This window comes from Pelophylax lessonae, assembly GCF_965119305.1.
Source record: "Pelophylax lessonae genome assembly, chromosome: 8".
NCBI lineage: Eukaryota > Metazoa > Chordata > Amphibia > Anura > Ranidae > Pelophylax > Pelophylax lessonae.
Window position 1 is genome coordinate 179251427 of NC_138775.1, and position 13494 is coordinate 179264920.

A 13494-nucleotide genomic window follows, 5' to 3' on the forward strand; every position below is an offset into this window, starting at 1 on the left:
CAGGAAGTAGAGATACTCCTTGTAGAGTGCACCGTCACCGCCTCCGGAGGAGCCAGCCCCTCAGCTCTATAGGCCTGCTGGATAGCTGCCACTATCCATGATGCAATAGTCCTGGATGAAGCAGGTTTACCTCTGTTCTTTCCCCAGAACAGGACAAAGAGGTTGTCAGACTGCCTGAATGGTGCAGTTGCTTGAAGATAGACTTTTAAGGATTCTCCTACATCCAACGGATGAGGATTGGACTCATTAGATGACCGGAAGGTAGGGAGGACGATCTCCTGATTCTGGTGAAACACCGAGGTGACTTTCGGATTTGAATTCAGCATGGGTATTAGTACTACCCGATCCGGGAAGAAAGTCAAAAATGGTTCTCTACATCCAAGGGAACTTAACTCAGAGACCCTTTTAGCCGAAGTAATGGCTACCAGGAAAACAGTCCGGATGGTCAAATCCTTGATAGAAGAAGAGGACTCTATGCCCGTTTTTGAGAGGGCATTTAGGACAAGAGGTAGATCCCATTTTGGAAACCTAGGTCTTCTTTGAGGATTGAGCCTGACTGCTCCTTTGAAGAACTGTTGAATCAGTGGGTGTTGGGCCCACATAACCCCAGAGAAGGCAGACAAAGCCGAAACTTGGACTCTAAGAGTTGCCATTGAAAGGGGCATATCCAGACCAGCCTGAAGAAAACTTAGTATTTCTTGAATCCCAGGGACTGAGGAAGACATACCTTCTGGATATGCAGACTTCATGAATCTTTCCCAGATTCTACAGTATACTCTATTAGTACTTGGTCGTCTAGCATTCATTAAGGTGGAAATGGCTGTAGATGGGCAGCCGAGCGATTCCAACCCTTCCTTCTCAAGAACCAGACCGTCAACCGGAGAATTGCAGGACAGGGGTGCACTGATGTTCCCTGAAGAAGCAAGTCTGGTCTGAGGGGAAGAGGGACCGGGTCCCGATAACTCAGCTGTAGGAGCAGCGGAAACCATGGCCTGTTCGGCCAGAAAGGTGCCACCATCACTATCTCCACATCTTCCGCTTGAAGTCTCTGCAGAAATTTGATGATGGGTACTGGAGGAAAGGCGTAAGCCCTGCTGAACTCCCACCTGTCGGTTAGCGCATCTGTCCCGTAGGCTTGAGGGCATTTGCCTCTCGTGACATACTTCTCCAACTTGTGGTTGCAAGGAGAGGCGAACAGATCGACTTCGGGAGAAACTCCCAACGACAGGATCCATTTGAACGACTCCACATGGAGAGACCACTCGTTGTGGTTCAACTGGACCCTGGACAGAAAATCTGCTTGAACATTCTGTGAACCTGGAATGTAGACTGCCGAGATATTTACTAGGTGAGTCTGGGCCCAGGACATGATTGGGTCTAACTCTCGTAGCAGAGAGAGACTCCATGTCCCACCTTGTCTTTTCACATAAGACACTGCCGTGGTGTTGTCCATCCGAATCAATACAGATTTCCCTTCTAGCAGGTGTTGGAAAGAACGAAGACCCTGGTAGGCTGCTCGGAGCTCCAGTATATTGGAGACTGGTGTGTGTCTCTGAAAAGACCACCTTCCTTGTGTCATCTCTGTCAGACAATGAGCCCCCCAACCTGAGTTGCTGGCGTCTGTTGTGATTATAGTCCATGAGACTGGAATCAGAGAGTGACAATTGAGCAGATTCCTGCGTTGCAGCCACCAAAGAAGACTGTATCTCATGCTGGAGGAGATATGAATGTACTGATCCCTCTCTTCTGTGTTCCATTGTTGTAGGAACCCTTTCTGGAATGGCCTCATATGCCAAAGAGCCCATTTGACCATTGGAGCCGTGGACACCATGGTGCCAATGATTTTGAGGCACTGAGAGGCTTTCAGCCGAGGAAGGAAACAGCCGGAAGGATTCTCTCCCTCACTACCGGTATCTTCTCTAATGGGAGAGAGATTGAATTCTCGACGGTGTCGAATTGCGCCCCAAGGTAGACTAGGCGCTGAGTGGGCTCCAGCTGACTCTTTTGTAGGTTTAACAGCCAGCCAAACTCTTTGAGAGTCGAAATGACCTGATCCCTGTGTGTCAATAACTGGTCTTTCTCTTGAGACAGCAGTAGAAGATCGTCTAAGTAATGATGTAGATGTATACCTGTCATGGGTCTGCCACCTAAGGGTTAACTTAGTGCAGACTAATTGCAATGATTGGTAACAGGCTGCCCTATTTAAACACCTCAGAAGCACTGTGTCATTGCTGTCTGATCTGCAGCTTTACTTTGAGTCTGTTCCTGTGCTTGTATTGATTCCTGTATTGACCTGGCTTGTCTGACTTCGTTGCTATCTCCAGTCCTGATCCCGGCTTGCTTTGACTCTGCTATACCTACTTCCTGCCTGATATCCTGCTGCCAACCCCTGCCTGTACACTGACTACTCTCTGCCTGCTGCTTGAACTGTATCTGATTACCTGTGTCTGAAACCGGCTTGTCTGACCCTGCTCCAGTCTTTGCCCATCCAGCTCCTTCCAGTGCCTGGAGACGCTGTCCTGCATCCGCTGTGCATCCGCTGTGCATCCGCACCTCTTTACCTGCTTCTTCCTGCTGCTCAGCAATCCAGCCGCGTTCAGTGACTTATCAGCTACTCTTCTCAACTGCCAACAGAAGACCAGCGCAGGCACTCTTACCTCACTGCGCTCTTGCATCCACTGTTGCAACTCCAGTGGTGCCTGAGCCAGGGCTGTACGAGAGGTCTCCCTCTGCACGTCAGGCTCTGCTACAAGGTACGTGACAGTATCAGACAGCCATGTCTGAGCCTGCAAGAGGGACCTCTGCAATGGATGAGATCTGTCAACATCTCACAGCCCTCAACCAAGCCGTCAAGTCCCTGCAGGAAGGCTACGTCCAGCTGGATGAACGTGTGCAGTCTTTAGCCACCTCTGCAGGACCTATCACAGCTCCCTCTCCTGCTGCTGCACCAACGCTGACTACTACAGCACCCACTGTGATGATGCTACCACCTGAACCCAGGGTTCCTACACCTGAAAGGTTCTCGGGGGATCGAAGCAAATTCAGGGCATTTCGCAACGCATGCCAGTTATTCTTTGCCCTGCAACCCCGGACTTTCTCTCTGGAATCTACTAAAGTAGGATTCATTATCTCCTTACTTCAAGGGGAACCCCAAACCTGGGCCCACCGTCTGCTCGAGGAAAATAGTGCTCAGATTCATGCTATGTCCTCTTTCTTTGACGCAATGGCCCAGCTGTACGATGACCCCCAACGAACTGTCACGGCGGAGGCTGCTCTCCATGCGCTCCAGCAAGGCCGCAGAGCGGCTGAGGACTATGTCACGGACTTCAGACGCTGGAGCGCGGATACACAATGGAATGATGCAGCTCTGCGACACCAGTTCCGCCTTGGATTGTCGGAAGGTCTTAAAGATGAGTTAGCCCGGGTTGGAGTACCTAATACCTTGGAGGGCCTTATCACCCTGGCTATCCAGATTGACCGTCGGCTCCGTGAGCGTCGGTCAGAAAGATCTTCCCCGCAGTTTCGTCCTACATGGATGATGCCTAGAGCTCCAGTTCCTGCTCATCCTATGTTTACAACTTCAGCTCCAGCCAGTTCAAGTTCTATTAACCCTGCATCAGAGGTCCCTGAACCCATGCAACTCGGGTTAATGCGTCCTGCATTGTCTCCTGAAGAGCGACAACGCCGCCGACTAGGCAACCTATGTCTTTACTGCGGAGAAGCCGGCCACTATGTGAGGACCTGTCCTATTAAGATGCGTAAGTGTCCATCTGTCTTCCCTGCTAACCTGTCAACTTTATCTGCTAATGCAACTCACCTAGCTCTCCCACTCTCGTTCCAGCTTCCAAAAGGAACTATCTCAGTTAACGCCATTATTGACTCTGGAGCATGCAGTTGTTTCATTGACCTAAATTTTGCCACTCAGCAGCAAATTCCTCTGCGACCTAAGACTCAAGGACTTTCTGTCTACCTGGCAGATAGCTCATGTATTAGATCAGGACAAGTTACTCAGGAAACACCTCCGTTACCCGTGATTACTCCTACTAAACATAAGGAGTTATTGAGCCTGGATGCCATCTCTTCTCCATTATTTCCCATCATCTTGGGCCTACCTTGGCTTCAAGCCCATAACCCTCAGATTGATTGGAGTTCCGGAGAGGTCAGTTTCCAATCATGCTACTGTCAAAAACACTGCTTTTCTGAATTCCCTGACGCCTCATTGACTCTGTTATGCACGGACCCTGATTCCGAAATACACCAGTTGGTGCCTGAGGCCTATCATGGGTTTGTTGATGTTTTCAGCAAAAAGGGGGCTGACACTCTCCCTCCACATCGACCATATGACTGCCCGATTGAACTATTTCCCGGGGCAGAGATTCCCTTTGGGCGAATATTTCCACTCTCTGAACGTGAGCAAGAGGCCTTAAAGGAATATGTTGATGAAAATCTAAAGAAGGGATTCATCCGCCCATCTACTTCTCCTGCAGGGGCGGGAATTTTCTTTGTTACTAAGAAGGATCAGTCTCTGCGGCCATGTGTGGATTACCGGGAATTAAATAAAATCACGGTTAAAAACCGCTATCCCCTTCCCCTCATGCCTGAATTATTCCAGAGATTAAGGTCCGCGACCATTTTTACCAAGTTGGACTTGCGAGGGGCCTATAACTTGGTCCGTATCCACGAAGGAGATGAGTGGAAGACAGCCTTTCGTACCAGATTCGGCCACTTTGAATATCTGGTCATGCCCTTCGGCTTGTGCAATGCCCCTGCCACCTTCCAGCATCTTATAAATGATGTGTTCAGAGACTTTCTGGATATCTTTGTAGTCGTGTACTTAGATGACATCTTGATTTTTTCTACGTCCCTTGACCTGCACCGAAGACATGTCAACCACGTTTTGGGCCGGCTCCGCCAACATGGACTGTATGCTAAACCCGAGAAATGTGAATTTGAGCAGCAGAGCATCCAGTTCTTGGGGTTGGTGATTTCCGCAGCAGGAATTAAGATGGACCCCCAAAAGGTTTCTGCTATATTGGACTGGCCTGCACCTACAGATAAGAAGGGGATACAACGTTTTGTGGGGTTTGCAAACTTTTACCGGAGATTCATTAAAGGCTTCTCTGCTATCATTACCCCAATCACGCAACTGACCAAACAGAACCTGCGGTTCTGCTGGAGCCCAGAGGCTCAAGACGCCTTCGAAACTTTAAAGAAATTATTCACTTCAGCCCCTATTCTCAGCCACCCTGATCCATTGCTTCCCTACATACTTGAAGTGGATGCCTCTGAAACAGCAGTAGGGGCAGTTGTTTCACAACGTCAGGGTCTTAAAGATTTAATGCATCCTGTAGCCTTCTTTTCACGCAAACTCTCCCCAGCAGAAAAGAACTATGATGTAGGGGATCGAGAACTACTAGCCATCAAAACAGCTTTGGAGGAATGGAGGTACCTGTTGGAAGGCGCAGCACATCCCATATTAATATACACGGATCACAAGAATTTGGAGTACTTGAGGTCTGCCAAGCGTCTAAAGCCTCGTCAAGCTCGATGGGCATTGTTCTTTTCTAGGTTTTCTTTCCATATAACCTACCGACCAGGATCAAAAAATATTAAGCCAGATGCTTTATCCCGCATGTATGATGACCCCAAGGAATCAGTAACCCCAGATACCATCTTACCCGAAGGTAACTTCCTGATGATACAGTCTGACCTACTCTCACAGATAAAACTGGCCTCCGTGGGCATCTCTGGCCCTGCCGGAAACACTTTGTCGTCTAAGGAAGGGTTGTTGTGGCAGGAAGACCGGATTTTTGTGCCAGAAAATTTACGGGTGAATGTTTTAAAGCTACTTCACGATCACCCATTGGCAGGCCATTTCGGCATCCATAAGACTCTCGATTTGGTACAACGTACCTTCTGGTGGCCAGATCTGGAAGGGTTCTGCAAGAGATACGTGAGCTCATGTGCTGTCTGTATCCGAAACAAGACTGCAAGAAGCAGGGCTTGGGGTTTACTCAAGCCTTTGCCTGTCCCTGACAGGCCTTGGAAAATGATCTCTATGGATTTTGTAGTAGAACTTCCACCTTCTGAAGGTTGCACAGCAATCTTTGTAGTGGTCGATCGGTTATCTAAGATGGCCCATTTTCTGCCCTTAAAAAATACACCATCTGCCTTGGAAACAGCCCAAGTATTTATTAAAGAGATTGTTAGGTTGCATGGAATCCCTGCAAACATCGTGTCTGATCGAGGTGTGCAGTTCACATCACGTTTCTGGAGGGCCTTATGTGGGGTACTGAAGATTGAATTATCCCTTTCCTCAGCTTATCACCCTCAAACTAATGGGCAAACAGAAAGGACTAACCAGACACTCGAACAGTACATTCGATGTTTCACTTCCTTCGTTCAAGACGACTGGGTGTCTTTATTACCATTAGCAGAATTTGCTTATAATAATGCCAGTCACTCAGCTACAGGACAATCACCATTCTATGCCAATTATGGTTTTCACTTGTCTTTTTTGCCCGATTTTATTCCAGAATCTACAGTTCCAGCTGTCCAGAGCACAGTGGACTTCCTCAAACGCAATAACCAAGTACTACAAGAAGCAGTAACAAAAGCCCAGGCAGACAACAAGAGAGCATTTGACAAGAAAAGAAGAGGGGAACTAAGTCTTCAGTTGGGCGATCAACAATGGCTATCTACAGCAAACCTCAAACTGGCGTGTCCTTCGAAGAAACTTGCACCCAAGTTTATTGGTCCATTCCCGGTGAAGAGGAAATTGAACGAGGTATCGTATGAGCTATCCTTACCTGACTCGTTTAAAATTCACCCTGTATTTCATGTGTCACTTCTGAAACCTGCAACACCAGATCCTTTTCCTAATAGGGGGGCGGGCCCACCTGAACCAGTGTTGGTTGATGGAGAAGAGGAATATGAGGTGGAAGCAGTGTTAGACTGCAGAAGGAGGAGGAACCAATTGCAGTATCTAATTAAATGGAGAGGTTATGGTCCTGAGGAGAACTCTTGGGAACCAGAATGTAATGTCCATGCCAGAGAGCTAGTTCGTGCCTTTTTCCGTGCCCATCCAGAAAAAGAAAACCAGCTAGGCATCCGGAGGCTGCCCGTCGGGAGGGGGCAATGTCATGGGTCTGCCACCTAAGGGTTAACTTAGTGCAGACTAATTGCAATGATTGGTAACAGGCTGCCCTATTTAAACACCTCAGAAGCACTGTGTCATTGCTGTCTGATCTGCAGCTTTACTTTGAGTCTGTTCCTGTGCTTGTATTGATTCCTGTATTGACCTGGCTTGTCTGACTTCGTTGCTATCTCCAGTCCTGATCCCGGCTTGCTTTGACTCTGCTATACCTACTTCCTGCCTGATATCCTGCTGCCAACCCCTGCCTGTACACTGACTACTCTCTGCCTGCTGCTTGAACTGTATCTGATTACCTGTGTCTGAAACCGGCTTGTCTGACCCTGCTCCAGTCTTTGCCCATCCAGCTCCTTCCAGTGCCTGGAGACGCTGTCCTGCATCCGCTGTGCATCCGCTGTGCATCCGCACCTCTTTACCTGCTTCTTCCTGCTGCTCAGCAATCCAGCCGCGTTCAGTGACTTATCAGCTACTCTTCTCAACTGCCAACAGAAGACCAGCGCAGGCACTCTTACCTCACTGCGCTCTTGCATCCACTGTTGCAACTCCAGTGGTGCCTGAGCCAGGGCTGTACGAGAGGTCTCCCTCTGCACGTCAGGCTCTGCTACAAGGTACGTGACAATACCTTTCAATCTTATGAAGGCCACTACAGCCAGAAGAACTTTGGTGAATACTCTGGGCGAGGTAGACAGGCCGAAGGGTAGGCAAATGAATTGCAGATGCCGATTCGGAACAAAGAAGCGGAGATATTTGTGGAAGTCGATTGCCACGGGTACATGAAAGTACGCGTCTTTCAAATCTATTGAGGCGAGCCAGTCTCCCGGCAGTACTGCCTTTTGAATAGTTGAGAGTGTTTCCATCTTGAATTTTTCGTTCTTTATGAACTTGTTCAGGTATGTGAGATCTATAACAGGCCTCCAGGCCCCGTTCTTCTTCTGGACTAGGAAGAGGGGTGAGTAAACCCCTTGAAATTTTTCCTGTTCTGAAACCGGAGCTACCGCTCCTTGAGCCACCAAAGCGTCTACATAGGCGAGCAAGACTTCTCTTCTCTCTTCTAGACAGGGCAAATGAGTTGAGATGAATCGTGGAACTGGATCTGCCAGAAATGACCATCTGTGGCCTGTAGAGACCGTCCTTACGGTCCAAAAGTCCGTGATTGAGGCCGTCCAGACATGCTGAAAATGGAGAAGACGTGCCCCCACCTGACATGCCTGAACGGGCCCAATCTCAAAAAGATTTAGTGGATTCTTGAACAGCAGGCGCTGGATTTTTTGATGACCTCCGAGTAGAGGATTGACCACCTCTCCAGTTTCTCCGGAAGTCTCTATTAGGTTTGTAAGAGCGTGCATCTCTTGATCTCTCCGTATATTGCCTCCTAGGTTGGGGCTTCTTCTGACCAAACAATAGTCTGTCCTGCGGGAGGAAGCCTGACTTTCCGCCAGTAGCCTTAGCAATGGCACTGTCTAATTTATTCCCAAAAAGGGAAGTACCCTCAAAAGGGATCTTACACCATGCTTGTTTAGAAGCTGGATCCGCAAGTCACGGGCGAAGCCACAAGACCCTTTTTGCTGTCACTGAGGATAACATCGATCTGGACAGAAGGCGCAGAACATCAATAGATGCTTCTCCTAAGAATACTGAAGCCAACTTGAGTTCATGAATAGGAGAGCTTTCCACAGCTTCTTCTGAGAGGCTTCCAAGTTTAGTCTCAATATCAGATACCCAGACTTCCAAGGCTTTAGACATTGTAGCCAATGCCATAACGGGTTTGCAGGCCGCGCCGGTCGTCACATAGATCCTCTTTAAGTCTAGATCTATTTTTCTATCCGAGGGGTCTCTGAAGGAAACCGCGTCATCCAGGGGCAAAGTGACATGCTTTGCTAATCTTGTAACTGCCGCATCCACAAGGGGAGCAGATTCCAGACGGGCGACATCTTCAGGTTTAAAGGGATATAGTTTCCCAAGTTTGGAGGATAAGGAAGACTTACTATCCCCTTTACTCCACTCTTCAGTAATCACCTCTTGTAATTCAGAGAGGGAAGGAAAGTTGACACGCTCCTTGCCAAGGTGCTTGAAGAACTTCCGCTGCTTTTTCTGAGGAGACACAGGACCCTCCCATCTTAGAGCTTCCTTAATGGCTCTGATCAGGGGTGAATCCAGGGCAAACTCAAAGCCGCCTACAGCCCCTTCTCCTTCCGAATCACTGTCAGATGATTTTGCAGAAGTAATGCTCGGTTGAGAGGGGCCTTGATCTTCCTGCACTTCCGCTGGAGAACTGGATGTAGTGGGACCAAGTGGTGGGACCGTACCCCATTCTTTCAGGGACTGTTGCACTATTCTCTTCACTAGAGATTCCAATCCTTGGTCCTCATGCACCCTCTCACCGGCTGCTTGAGCAAAACATGGCTTACATAGGGACTTGTCCTCCGGGACATACGCCCCACAACCCCAACAGGCTCTCTGGTATGTGCGGTGACTCTGGTGTTGTTTGTGGTGTCTGGGGGAGGAATTAGAGCGTCTCCCCTGCTGCCTACTCCTACTGGAGATTCATGGCGCTTTGATCTGGAGGTAGAACTCCCACGAGGTCTGACAGGGTCTCTTTCTTGTGGCAAATCAGGCCTGGAAGAGCTGATGGAAAAAGAGAAAATCGGGGGGAGACACTGGATTTAGCCATGAAATAGGGACCAGCAAGCCCTCCCCCGCCCCCCCCCCCCCCTGAAAAACGCCAGCACCCACCTGTTGTGAGAGGGCTGGCCACAGGAGGGCGGTGATGCAGGATCCATAATTCCAAACAACCAGACTGATAAAGAAAGTTAATACACATCAGACGCCATGTCAGTGATACATTGTGAGGTAGCAACCATCCGCCCCCCCCCACCCCCTCTTCAGTCAAGTATCCATTGCACATACCTGTAGCAAGGAATCCAGAGACACTGGGAAGCTGCCGCAATGCCCACAGTACTTTCCCAAAGTACAGGGGAACCGTCAGCTGTTTAAATCTCCCGCCGGAATGACGTCAGCGGTGATGCGGCTGCGATCGCTAATGCGCATGCGCGAACCAAGCCTCGGCTTCGTTCGCAACGTACTGCGCATGTGCGGGACCACGAAGCGTCTACCGATTGGACGCAAGAGGCAGAGGAGGAAGAGGAAGGGTTGCTGGAACGCAGGAAGCGTTCCAGCGCCATTGGGGCCAAACAAACATTGCAAAGCGATAGAAAAGAGAGATAAACAAGGTGCACATAAATGATAAATACCGCTGCCATGAAGGGATGCAATGCGAATCTTCAGACCAATGTCAGGAAATGCCGGCCAAGCTTCAGTCAACCGCAGAGAGCAGGGGAATTTAAATGTCACTTACCCGCCCGTGGCCGGGCCCTGGACATGCAGACACCATCCAAAGTATCCTAAGGTAAGCCGGACGATAGTAAGACATCAGAAATGTAGGTCCTTGGAGGAGGACAAAAAAGGAACACCTGCTGTGCCTGAGAGCTGAAATTTATGGGAGGGGGGTCCTATACCCTTGGAGTGGAGGCGGGGTTAACCCACACGTAGGCTGCCATGGAGACTGACAGGAAAGAAGGATTATGTCAATATGGATGCAGTATGGAAACATTACCTGGAGAAACAATTGAATGCTCAGGATTGTTTTGTATCCTTGATAAAACAGTGAGAGCCTGATCACTTTTTTCTTTAAAAAAATACTTTAGCATTACAACAGAGAATGGAAAGATCACTAACATTATGTCAAAGCTGCTTAAATGTAATCCACTTAAAGCGGAGTTCCACCCAAAAGTGGAACTTCCGCTTTAGGGAGTCCTGACCCCCCGACATGCCACATTTGGCATGTCATTTTTTGGGGGGGGGAGCGGGTACCTAGTTTTGACAGGTACCCGCTCCCACTTCCGCTCGGAGCGCCGCGGCGCCCTGAGCGGAAGTTCTCCTCTCCCCCTCCCTCCCTGCAATCTTCTGGGACACGTCAGAGGTCCCAGAAGATTGCCGGCCAATCACGGCGCGCAGCGCGACTCGCGCATGCGCAGTGGGTACCCGGCTGTGAAGCCGCAAACTGTTACAGCCGGGTGCCCACAGCAGTGATGCCGGCGCCGAGGGAGAGGATCGAGGCTTCCGGCGGCCGCATCGCTGGACCGTTGGACAGGTGAGTAAATGGCTGGAACTCCGCTTTAAGTAAAAGAGATGGTTTGGGCAGAGTATTTCGGCTTTCTAATTAAAGAGGCTCTAAACCTAAAAACAAAAGTTTAATATAGTGCATATACTAACAGATGGCATCCAAAAGGAATGCCCTAGCCATGATGGCTCCTGCGTTGATTTGATCCCTTTTTCTACCTATAAGAAACCAATGGAGCTTATCTGACCGTGGGCACCATTTAGTTGTTAAGCTGAATAACGTTTAAATGAAAATTTGGTGGGCAGCTTCCAGTGACTCTTCCGCAGTGTGCTGATATACCGCTTGGACCTACTACCTTGGGAGTTCTGGTGTAGCATGGAATTTTTTCATTGTATTGAGTTTACTGTATGACTTTGAATAATGTTTTCACATAAGATGGTCTTTTGTGAACTCTGGATGAGATTAAGGATGAATGTATACATTTTACGTAGTTAATAAATCTCCCTGAAGAAGTCAAAACATGTCAGAGTATTTACTTGTAAGCTAAAATTAATCACAAGGACCACCACTATGTTGCATGATTATACTGTTGTGATTCAGATTTTATGTAATTTTTGGTACATAAAAAGTCCCATGATAAAATTGTGTTTGCTATAATATATTGCAGCTTACCAGTTCATTAATGTGGTGGCTGCATTCTTTTTCCTTTTTAAGTTTTTTTTCTTTATTTTAACCCGATGACCGTGTAGGCAGGTGGTCTAATGTGTATTTAGTTAGCAGCTGGCTGCCCAGTTTTAGGGGAAAAGGGTTAATGTTTTGTCACCTTTCCCAGGTGTGTTTGTGGGCTTTCGCTGGGGTCTGGCCCCTATGAAAGGGAAGAGTTCCGAATCCTAAGGGGGCTCTAGGGAACACTAGGAGAAACGTATAGGGAACACACACAGCTGGAGATATGCCAGGACCTGTGGTACGCTCTGGAATGAAGACCCCAGGAACAAGTTCTTCTCTGCTCGAGCATTGCTAAGCATGGACTTCTCTTAAAGAGACTTCACCTGTGCAGGTAACCTGGGGCAGCCCCCATTAGGTTTAATTAGGGAAAGGATGTTATTGCATGTTATACATGTTGTGCCAAGTTTACAGTTAAAGTTGAGTCATATTCTCAGAGCCTGGTCTGAAGTTTTTCAAAGGGGTGCATGTGAGGTCTTGGTGTCTTGGTGTATTACTAAAGAACTTGGGTCCGCAATCACAATATAGGGTATGTGTAATGTCACTATGTCAGAGGTTCATTCAACTAGACAAGAAGAATGAGGTGGTTGCTATGAGTAACTGCAAGGAGAAACAGCAGCAAGTCATTTGCGTGGTACCTGGTTAGGTTATAGGTTCTCTGGTAATGAACAGGTCCGTGCTTTGATTTCCTCCCTAGCTGTCCATCTCTGTTGGTCTCAGGGAGAGGACTAGCATTATGGAGATCTATGGCCTGGTCGTTGGTACGGAAAGACAAGAATTAAGTAAAACATATATGAGCTCCACGCTATGTGATCGGTGGGAACCCTTTTGTTACTGGGAATAAGGTAACAGAGGCTTTCTGACTGGTGGAGTGGGCAGAGGCTCACCTTGATCCTCTGAATGCAACATATACATCAGTACAAGTGTGTAGGACATGGGACAAAGCAGCGTAAGGAGGAACTTTGTACTTTGGGTACTACACACATGAGGCTCATCTCTGAACTGGGAGGCCACCCTAATGTTTGACTCTTCACATGACCGCATCTCAAGCCTGGTCCAGAGCATTGGTGAGCACGTGTTCAGGCAAAGTGTTTCCCGCATGTGCAAGAGTTAGTGGCCCCGCTTAATGAATGGCGTAGCCTAAAGAACCCCAGGGTAGGCCTCCCATGTGACCCTTGCTTGGCGCCTAACAAGGAGGGAAACATGGAGGACGTGGTGACCACCCTATTACCCTAACCTTGACAATCTGGCCATTAACACACTTCCTCTCTGTTAGGATGGCTAAACTCATTCCTACAGTATATCTATGGAACCGAAATACCGAAATACAGTCACCTTGGATAGCAACATTTTCAACTTGTGGAGAGAGAATTACTACTCTACTTTATTTTTATTTTTTTTAAGAGCCTATAAGAGCCTAGAAAGCCTTACACTAGCAATCAGCATGGCTGCGGTCTTTTTAAAAATTGACAGCTTGTAGGGGGAACTTCTTCCCATA